Source organism: Rhineura floridana, chromosome 13, assembly GCF_030035675.1.
Source record: "Rhineura floridana isolate rRhiFlo1 chromosome 13, rRhiFlo1.hap2, whole genome shotgun sequence".
NCBI lineage: Eukaryota > Metazoa > Chordata > Lepidosauria > Squamata > Rhineuridae > Rhineura > Rhineura floridana.
Genome location: NC_084492.1, coordinates 30661495 through 30672727, shown reverse-complemented (window position 1 = coordinate 30672727; position 11233 = coordinate 30661495).

Here is an 11233-nt window from a genome sequence, read left to right as displayed (position 1 = left end):
GACCTCTTCTCAACAGAAGACTTCAAACTGGGCTAGGAGGTGGGTTTCATTTCTGTAAAAACTATTTTGATTCTAACTTGAGTGCTATGAGGGAAAGTTCTGGTTTAATGTGCACAACATACCTCTAACAATATGACCTACACATATGTACAATATATTTTACAGGCTTACTTTATAGCAGAGTAAGGAGGAGAGCCTGGCTGGAAGTCCACAGTCTGAGTTCAAATCCCTGCTTGTGTCTCCTGGGTGTCAAGGGCCAGCTAAAGATCACCCCCACAGTGAGTGGCTCAGGGGTTATGTGCCATGCCACTTGCCCAGCCGTGGGCAAGCTGCATAGTCCCAAGGAGCCCAGTTGCCCCCCAGCTGGCAGTTGCAGACAAGGAAGGGGCTGGCTTGTGCAGCTGTGGCAAGCTGAGCAGGTCCTAGCCAGGTGGGGAGGACTAGCCTCAAAGGGAGGCAATGGTAAACCCCCTCTGAATACCGCTTACCATGAAAACCCTATTCATAGGGTCACCATAAGTTGGGATCGACTTGAAGGCAGTCCAATGGGAACATTCTTCTGTTTGGAAGCACCTCCTATTTGAAGGACTATCTGGTCCAAGTCTGGATGAAAGATAAAGACTTTTGTGAAGGGAAAACTACAGGGGCCTTGTCCATCAACAGTGAGCACCTGGACAGCAGATTGAACAGGCACACAGGCCACGTGGGAGTCACAGTCTTCCCCACTATGGCAAGATGCATTGCATTTCTGTTTAAGTATATTCTAGCTTTGAATCCATACAGATAAATTACCATATTCGATCTTCTTTTTGGCAACAATAACAGTTCATAGGCCTCTACTTGTGACAAGATCTTCTGGATCTGTGTGCAGCTGCCTCCATGTGGTGAACCACTGAACTGCAAGTGGTAACAAAGTACCGTCGGGCCCTGGACTGATTCCAGTCACTCAGGCTGGCCATTGCATCCTCTAAATCTTGCATCGGTGAACACCAGAGCCTGATCTTCTTTTTGTCTTGTTCATGGGATCCTCAGAATAGGAAGGAGTGCAAAAGGACTTTCTGTTTCAGCTGAGCCTTGCTTGAACAACATGATTTTTCTGGAGCACTGGTGTGTTACTGTGTTATTCTTTAAATTGGACATGAGTGTAAATGTGTAGATGTGACAGAGGGTGGGAAGTTGCTTGACTCTCATCAGAACATAAATGAAAGAGCTGCAACTGTAGAACTGTTTATAGAAACAGTGCTGCTCAGGGAAGATGTGGAGAGGGGGATCATCCTAGCCACATATCCCCTTTGACCATGCCCCCCACCCACACCCCTGGCAGCCATGCATTCAGCATTCTGGTGAAAGTGGGCCTGTACTTAGTTGTGCTCAGTATGAGAGGGGACCCTGACTAATTAGAGTAGCCACTAAATGTGTAGGAGGTCTATGCACATACATCAGTAAGCATGTAGGCGTCCTTTCAGATTGAATGCACAGTTGCCAGGGACATGACTGGCAGGTGCATCACCGCTGAGGGGGCCGTTCCAGCAGCCAAATCCTGCTCCCTCTTCATACATTTATTGACTGCATGGGAGGGATCAGAACACTCCTCTGATGTCCCATAAGTTACTGGTATCATGCCTTTGCTTTCTTGATCTCCATATCCATACCAAAATGATAGACAAAAACAGAGTAAACACTCTTGTCATATATGTTTGTGTTCCTTTCCAAATGCCATGGAAGAGGCAGATTTACCAGGGAGCTGTAAAGCATCATTCCAAGGGTGGACAAATGCCTCCATCGTGACTAAAAGTGTTGAATGTTGTAGGAGGCATACACATTTGTTTCTGACCTTTTCCTTTTCTGACAGCTAGAAGTGCTGAGTCATTCGCATCAGTGCCTGGGAGGTACATTCCCGCTGACTCATTTTTGCTTGAAAGGCAAGTTTTCCTCATCTATTTACTACTGATATTCTCCTAGATTTCTGTCAAATTATTTTTTCTTCAGAAGCTCACCATGTGAGCAAAAGATTGGGATCACTCTAGTGCTTGATAATTCGTTTATAAGAACATAAGCTCTGATGGATCAGAACAAAGGCACATCTAGTTCAGCATTCTGTTCCCATAAACCAGATGCCATGGAAAGCCCACAAGAAGGACTTACAGCATTGGCCTCTTCCCCTGTTGTTCCCCAATGACTGGTGTTCAAAGGCCATGCTGATCCTGATCCTGGAGATAGTTTATAGCCATTGTGACTATTTCACTTCAATTTATTCAAATGATTAGTACCCATTGATAGTCTCCATGGATTTGTCTAATTCCCCTTTAAAACCAACTAAGCTGGTGACCATCAACACACATCCTTTTCAAGCCATCTATGTCGGTGATTAAACAATAATGTGAACCTCTTGGCTTGTTCATTTGGTTTTCCTCTGATAGGTCAGTTGCTTCTCTTTTATTTAAATATCTTTTTTGTTACATTTGCATACCCTGGTTTTTGGCAAAGATTGGCTCCCAAAGTGGTTGAGAGTTAATATCCAAACAAAGTTGTAATAGAACTGGAAATGTGCTAGCATGCACAGGGTCAAACCCAGCAAGCCCCTTGCAATCATTTCCTGCTGCTGGTGGTGGTGGGATTTCTTTGTCATTGCTTAACCATGGCTAATGGCAGTAGAAAAAGCTACAATTGAACTCGGAGATTGGCTGCCGGTGAAGATGTGGACCCCCAGAAATGGCTCTTTCAGTTATCAGCAGAGTCTTCTGACCCTTGGCAGTTAGCATTGCAGCCTATGTTCCAGGGTCTCTTTTAGTAAACAAGCATATTGCTGTATTGTCCAAAGAATATACTGCTGTACTGGTGTAGATGGAACTACTGAAACTACTACTATCCAAGGACTTCAGCGTCTTAAAGCAGAAATGGCCAACTAATGCCCTGAAGCCACTGCATCTGGCTCCCAGTAGCCCTAGCATACTCTAATCAAGGTGTTGTAAAAACTATTTCATTTGCAAGGGTAAGACGCCTGTGGATTTCATTGCATTGGATTACTAAAGGGGGGGAAGGGATTCATCCTGCACCTCTTCATGCATTGAAAGGGCTTGTCTATAGTGGAGATGATTTCTTCCATCTCCTTTCTTTCTTACATAAGCAAAAGGTGATGAGTTTTCTACAGACTTGGGAGCATGTGTAGATTCTTCACCTGGCAGAGAGATAAAGCACCACAGCAGGAGAGGAAAAGCCATAGAAGATAGAATGCACCATCTCATTCAACTCTTTATCCTGCCCAGGTGTGGTAGTGTTAATGAAACTGGCAGGTGGAAGGGGAGGGGGTAATACAGTCAAGAATAATATCTGCGCTTTTGATACGGAAGAGTTTGGCAGCTCAGAGGAAACAGAAGAGATCTCATTTTGCAGGTGCTGAGGATAAAATATTCAAGCCAGAAAGAGGGAAATGGGGGAAATTACGGCAACTGGCACATTCAGTTGATCTCATGCAAATGAATGAAAGTGGGGTGCATGCGTAAAAAAGGGTAATTGGACCTATTAGAGAACTGATAATTGGATCAATAGGTTTTACAATGTATTCCTAATAAATCAAGCAAAAGATAAATGTTTATCTCAGTTCATATTTCTGGGACTGCTGCAAATGAGATTGGGGGGAAAGGAAGCACATGTGAACCTATAGGGGTCCAATGGCTGTCATGTGACTGGGGTCTATTGCCACAATCCTTAAACTCACACTCACATGAAGCCTAGATACTAATACTGTACTGGGTTCAAGAGATCCTGGCATAACAGACTTCACAGCTGAATCAGAACATTATTCTTCAATCCATTACTAAAATGCTGTTTATATTCATGAATTTGATAGTTTAGGAGTGGGGAATATATATATATATATATAGCCTGAGGACCATCTTTTTCAAGAGGAAGCTTCCAGGCTCTACACACCATTGGTGGGCAGGTCCAAAGGCAAAAGTGTTCAGAACAATGGATGTGACTCTTGCCTTTGCACAATAGGATATAACTCAGCCACACAAAAGCCAGACATTTCTGTACGCCCACACCCACTTTTCCATTCCCATCAAAGCGAGCAAGGGATGTTAGCACAGTTCAAGGACATATTCCAGCAGTGGGAAGAACTCAAGGTGGTGCAGAGGAGGGCCAGTGAGAGGAGAGGCCTGGGGAGAAAGCATGGCTAGGGAGAAACCTGAGGGCCACATAGAGAGGCCTGGAGGACCTCATTTGGCCTCTGGGCCTGAAGCTCTCCACCTTTGTCTAAATGTAACAATTTTTTAAAAAAATACAAGTTTTGGGAGTTGTTGAGATGTGAACTGTTAGACAACAAGAAGCTCAAGGCAGAAGAACTTTGGCAAGGACTTCTAAGGCTGAATCTCTGCTTCCCCTGCAAATGTGAATTCATTCTGTTATGGTGTTTTTATTGCCATATTATGATGGGAATAAACTTCAGTTCTGCCTTTTTATTGGCTCCATCTGCTTCCTTCCTGGCAACCATCAAATATGGCATCACCTGGTGCAATTAAAAAAAAAGTGTTGCTTCTGTATTAGATATATGGTATTCAACACTTCCAATTCCTGAAAAGAAAACTTTTCATTTTGGTTGTCATAAGTGGCAAAAACCCCTCTCCAATCACCTTGATTTTTCAGGTGTGGGTCCCTGGTAAATCATTCTATACAATTTGCCTATGTGGAGAGATTAGGAAGATGTCTCTTAACAATTCTGTTACTGTGCACAGAAGTACACTATACCTCTTGAGGTTTCAGCCCGCTTTTCACAGCCCAAAGGTGAGGGACTCAAGCTCAGTGGTAGATCATTTGATCTGCATTCAGAAAGTCCTGTGTTCTATCTCCAGCAGTAGGTGATGGTAAAGAGCCTGGAGAGCTGCTCTCTATCAGGACAACTATTTTGTGGAAGGTGACTCCCTACATCTATTTAACCATCCCTAGCCACAGGTACTTACGCGCCCCTGAAAAGCTTTTCCCAAGAATTGGGAAACCTCTGGAACAGTATGGTGCAGAAGTCTGCAGTACATAGGAAGAACACAGAAAGCTTATATTACTGAGTGAGACCACTGATGCATCTAGTTCAGTATTGTCTACACTGTCTGGCAGCAGCTCTTCAGAGGGCTTTCCTAGTTATACCTGGAAATTGAACCTGGGACCTTCTGCATGCAAAGAACGGAGCTACGACCTTGTCCCCCAAGGTAGAGGAGATCCATGAAAGCCAGGTTGAGTAAGCAGAAGCACTTATCTCAAGGCAATTCCACCATTCGATGCAACACCATATTTTTATTTCTTTGATCAAATAAAAAAGATCATTACAAATTAGCTGCCCTGATCAGAAAATGGATGACTGATATTTGCAATCATTTGCAAATACATCTCTATCTATCGATGGATCATCTGTAGACAGATTGATAAAACACTTTAATCTGATTATTGTGAAAGCTTTCAAAGGTGTGTGTGTGTATATATATATACATATACATATATAGAAAGGGAGCTTTCCTTTTAATTTTATTTAAGTGGCACTGCCGGAGCAATATAAATGGCTAGTTTCCTTTGTTCCACATTGACAAGGCCTTTTACAGCTTTTAAAAAATTGGACACAGTTCCAACTTCACCTCTTTCTCTTTCTCCTCCCTGCCCTCCACCGCCTTTCCAGGGTTTTATGTTACTTGAATGAGAGGGATATATGATGGTCCACCGTTCTGTATTCAGCTGTTAATCTGACAGCTTTTTCTTCTGCCATGAGAAAGCTTTCAGCAATTTGGATGTGGTGCTGTGCTTACCCCCCCCTTTCCCTGTCACTGCCAAGAACAATGCTTCTGTTCAGAGGTATAGAATTGCTCTGTGTTTGACCTCTGCCTCTGCATAATGGATAGTGTGCATCGCAAACAGTCTATTTGGGTGCAAGCAGCTCAAGTCAAAACAGTCGTGTAAATTACAAGGGTGTGCGAGTCAAGTGGGATGCAATTTAAGGCCGAGATGAGTCACTTCTGGGTTATGCAGGAATGCTGGGGAGGGGTTGTATGTGTTTGGGTTTTTTTTTTAAACAGCCAAATAATAGATGTTCCTTGTGGTGAGAGCTCATATAGCAGAGGTGCTACAAGTGTCAACTGGGAAGACACTCATTCAGATCTTACCTCTGTCACAAACTCACGTCAGAGGCCTCAGTCAAGCCAACTCTCTTTTGGCTTTTGTGTTGCACATGAAAATGTCCCAGGAATTTAGAGGACTATATTATTATTATTATTAGTAGTAGTAGTAGCAGTAGCAGCAGCAGCAGCAGCAGCAGCAGCAGCAGCAGCAGCAGCAGCAGCAGCAGCAGCAGCATTTTATTGGATTTCCTTTAAATCGTGTACATAAAATTTTTTAAAATTAATAAACCCTTCCCCTGATTTGTCCCACCTCTCCTATCCTTGAGTTTCTAGTATTTTCATTGCCTAAATGAAGGTAAATATGAATTCCATATTTATTTGAATTTTCACAAAATATGACATAGGGTAAACTCCACAGTTGGATGCGGTATGCTTCTGAATACCAGTGGCTGGAAACTTCAGGAGGGGAGAGTACTCTTCTGTTCAGGTCCTGCTTGTGCGCTTCCCACAGGCATCTGGTTGGCCACTGTGAGAACAGAATGCTGGACTAGATGGGCCATGGGCCTCATCCAGCAGGGCTCTTCTGATGTTCTCAAGTTCTTAACTATATTCATCTTAACAGATCAACCCATAATTGTCCAAGTGTTGCCAGTGGACCCTTGGAACTATATTGAACAAACAAACAAACAAAACCGCCATTGTACAAAAAAGTCATCCGAGTCTGTGTTGTGCATTTTTGCTTTTAGCTGTTTCATCCCCATTTGCCACAGGTAACACCTATTTGTTGGTGTTGGCCCACAGCAAAGAAAAAAAATTGATGGCCGAGATCCCTGGTCAATTTCTGGCGGGGCACCTATTTATTTAATTTAATTTATATCCTGCCCTTCCTCCCAAAGGGATCCTTAGTGCCCAAAGTAGCTGCAGCACACCTCCTTGAAAGTTCAAACTAAAACTTGAACTGGATTTCACTGCCCCACTGACATGGAGCCACCAAATGCCGCTACGAAGCTCTAAAGCAGGGGTTGGACTCTGTGGTCCTCCAGATGTTGTTGGACTTCAATTCGCATTAGCCTCAGGCAGCAGGGCCAATGGTCAGGGATGGTGGGAGTTGTAGTCCAGCAACATCTGGAAGGCTACAGTTTTCCCAACCCTGTTTTAAAAGATCTCAATTGGATTTGGGTTGTTGGGAATGGAGAAGAAAAGGAATCACACACTGTTGACATCCATATAACTTACTGGAAGTATCAGGTATTCACATAAAACTTAAGTGCTGTTTGCAAACACGGTTCTGCAAGTAAGAGACAATAGTGTATGCCCTACAAAACAATCAGTGAAAAAGTCTTTACTGCTATTTGCCCCAAACAAACAAAGTAACAATAATAACAGACTTTAGGCCATCGCCAAAGGCAAGGACATTTTGTCCTCATGCCAGTAAATTTCCATAACAGTTTTTAAAAGATCGTATGAAACGCTTTGTTTGTTTTTAGCCAACACTTTTCTTTTCAATTGATAAACTAGCGTGACAAGAGGGAGATAAGAATGTTTTGCCCCCCAAATAAAAATAAAATACCCCACAAAACCTCTGTCTTCAGCTTTAATTTTATTATTATTATTTTAAAAAACCTTTCTAGTCCTTATCTGTCTGAAGATGTGCTGGAGTTTGTGTGGACAATGCATGCTGATCTCTCAGAAATCTGTAGGGTTGTGGATTCAGATTTCAAGACGTTTATGCTCTGGCTAGCATATTTCTCTTCCTCATAAGTAAGCAGAAGAGCAAAAATGGTGAAATAAAGTATGCACATTTGGAGTAGTGACACAAGATATATTCAGGTTGCAGAATCCAGTTTTACTTACAGAATGTGGTGCAGCATATTCATTTTTGTAGCTGCTTTTATCAGAATCCTGGGGGAAAAAGAAATCAGGATAGGGCTTTTCAGATTTTAAAGAAACCCTGCCCAGATGCATCTGTTTCCCCCTAAACATATCTAATACCTTACAGAGAAAGCAATAGATTTAGGAGCTTGAAGTCACATACACTAGGGTTGGCAGCTCCTTTCAATATTGTAGATTAAATGAAATGTGCAATATTTGCTTTATTGGGAAGTGGGGAGAAGCTTTAGTTTACTTGAGGGTGGGAAGGAAGCTTGGACTCTTAAAGTGGAATAAGAGTAATTAGGGATAGGTTAGAACAGGGCCGGCTCCAGGCATGCAGGGGCCCTTGGGCATCAGCTTGCCCGTGGCTCCCCCATGGCCCCCCTACCTGTCTAGTCTTTACCATTGCCCTTAATGAAGATGGTGGCCACGGTTTCCCTAAGGGGAATGAAGCCTCTACCGACATCTTTGTTGATGGCACACGTGTGCTACGCGCGCACATCTCTGCCATCAACTAAGATGGCAGCAGTGGCTTCAGTACCTTAGGGAAGCTGCAGCCACCATCTTCATTAAGGGCAATGCTAAAAAGCCAGCTGACAGGGGGCGTGGGGGGGCACGGATCATGGAAGGGGAGCTAGGGGTCCCTCAGGGGCTCCTGTAGCTCCAGGGCCCTCGGGCCTTTGCCCAACCTGGCCACCCTTTAGAACTGGCCCTGGGCTAGAATTCTGCCCAGTTCAAATGGTGAATTTTCCATTAATTCGCTTATTTTCTATCATTTTTATGTAGTGACTTTTCACGGCTTTTTTTTTTTAAAAAAATGATAGTAATGTCAATATTTTTGCAAGCGAAAAAACTGTTCGGTACAAGCAGCTGCCAGCAGACAAAGAATGAACTCGAATCGATGCCAGCCTGTTAGGTCAATGGAATGCTTTCAAAGTAGCACCAACCAATTCCATCCTTACTTTAACTGTATGGTGTGGATGTTGCCTTACAGTCCACTCATACTGATGCAGCTGATACAAACTTAAGCCCCCCTGTCTGAATATTCACTGATTCTATGAATACCAATAATTCATGAAGGCATGCTTTTTCTCTCTCTCCCTGTCCTTGTTTAAAATCTCCTCAAACAGCTGCACAGGATACTTGTTATTCATCTTTTAAAATTTTATCTTGACCCTAGTTCTCTGTATTAGCTTACTTGTAGCAGTTTGTTGACAATTATCTCATGTGCTCTACAGTGCAAGTTACTGTGGGAGTAATTAAAATAACACCACTTTCTCCTTTTGATGCCTTCCACCTATACTCCATGACTCATGGGGTTTCTTTTGGGGGAAGGGGGAGAAATAAAACATTCATACGTTTCCAACATTGCATTGGAAAACAAAAGATCTATATGTCTGGACAGTAATAATGTTTTGATTAATTCTTGATGATGGTCTTTTCCCCATTTGGGGCACTCTTTGCTGATGTTCTGAAGCAAGAATGGAAAACATATGGCTCTCCAGATAGACCATGACTGCCATCATCATTGAGCATTGGCCATGGAGGCTGGAGTTGACACAGTTTCCCCATCCCTCCTCTAAAGCAGGTCTGGGGAACTTCAGGTCTGGGGCCCAAATGAGACCTTCCACATTTCTCTATCTTGCCATTAGGACTATCCCCAGGCCACACTCCCTCTTCAGCCACAGCAAGGAGTATAGCGAGACAATTTTCATGGGGGGACAGAGACAAAAAATGGGGGGAGCAGAAGGGTTGGGGCACTGGTGACTATAAAAGAGAGAAAAACTTTTTCTGGGGGAAATGTTTTCATAGGTAATGACAAAAATAAACCCCAATTTATGCATTTTAATTAGGAACTATGACATGAGGTGTACAAAAAAGCTAATCAATTTAAATACAATATTTTCCTCATGCAAAATAGTTATGTAAACTAAAAAACAGTGACTAGGAAGTAAATGTATATCGTTCAAGTCATCCGACCATAACGATCTATACTGTTAATAAAGTCTAATGCGCCCTGATTTCTCTGCAAATTTGCAGAGGAACTGTATCGTTGAAATTCCTTCAAATATGTTACTTTCAAAAGCCGAGATTACTAAGTTTGCTTTTCTCTGATGAAGCACTGGACACCTTTATGGTGTCAGCGCATGTGTCAAAGCTGAGAATGAATTTTCACACACGGATGTAGATGCACCAAAGGTGAGTCCTGCTGCATATAAAGTGTGCATGTTTGGAAAGGCTTCCTTGTACAGGTGTAATATTTTAGTAAGCGTGTGAACTGTGAGTTCAGTTCTGCTGAGGCAGCTACTGTCCAGAACTAACTACCCTGGTCTTCTTTGCCATGCCAGGAAAGCAATTAAAATAAGTTTCACATTAAAAATTAAATTAATACCAATGAACATCACTTTTCATAAGGAGATGCTTGACAGCATGTCACATAGGAACTATACGTCTCTCTGAACTACAGGTGCTTGAATTAACTGTACAAGCACACAATCTCTGTTCTACAGAAAGCCCTGGGCCAGCCAGCTAACACTGCTTCTTATGGCTCTACCAGCAAATGTGAATCACCCTATTTTGGTAGGAAATAGGCTCGCATGAGAAAAGTTATATAAGGTGAATTTGCACAGTTAGGTGGAGGTTTAAACTGTTGCAACTAAGGCTCTAGGCACATTATACCCTTCAAAACCACTCTGAAATGGAACCAGCTTGAAAGGATATCTTTTTCAACCTTTTTAACAAACTAAGAAAGAAATGCCCCCCCAGACATGTACACACACACAATTTTCCAGCTCCCCATTGCCTGGGCTAAGTTAGTGCGGTTTCATTAGGCTTCGTGGGCCTTGGAGAGCCAGCTCACTCACCTCTCTGCTTTTTCTCAGGTCCTGCCCTGGACTAGGCTAGGCTGCTGCACAGTCTAGGCCAAAAGCCTAGGCACACACACACTCAATGCACTAATAGCACCCCCACCTACACAGGGTGGCTGAGTACGACAGAGGAGGGGGATATCAGTGTGGCCAACAAGAAAAAAAATTCCCACCAGACCCCTGATCCACCAAAATCCAACACAGATGAGGTAAGAGAGGCTCTTAATTGGCAAAAATAGATAGTGGATGCCAACAGATCATTAAGGAGGATATTTTCACACACACTGCTAAGTGCTGGGAACCTGGCCTTCAGAGGCAGCTGCAATGAATCAGGCTGCTACAAAGCAAGGACACTGACCAACAGAATGGACAAACAAAGGCAGAAGCGTGAGA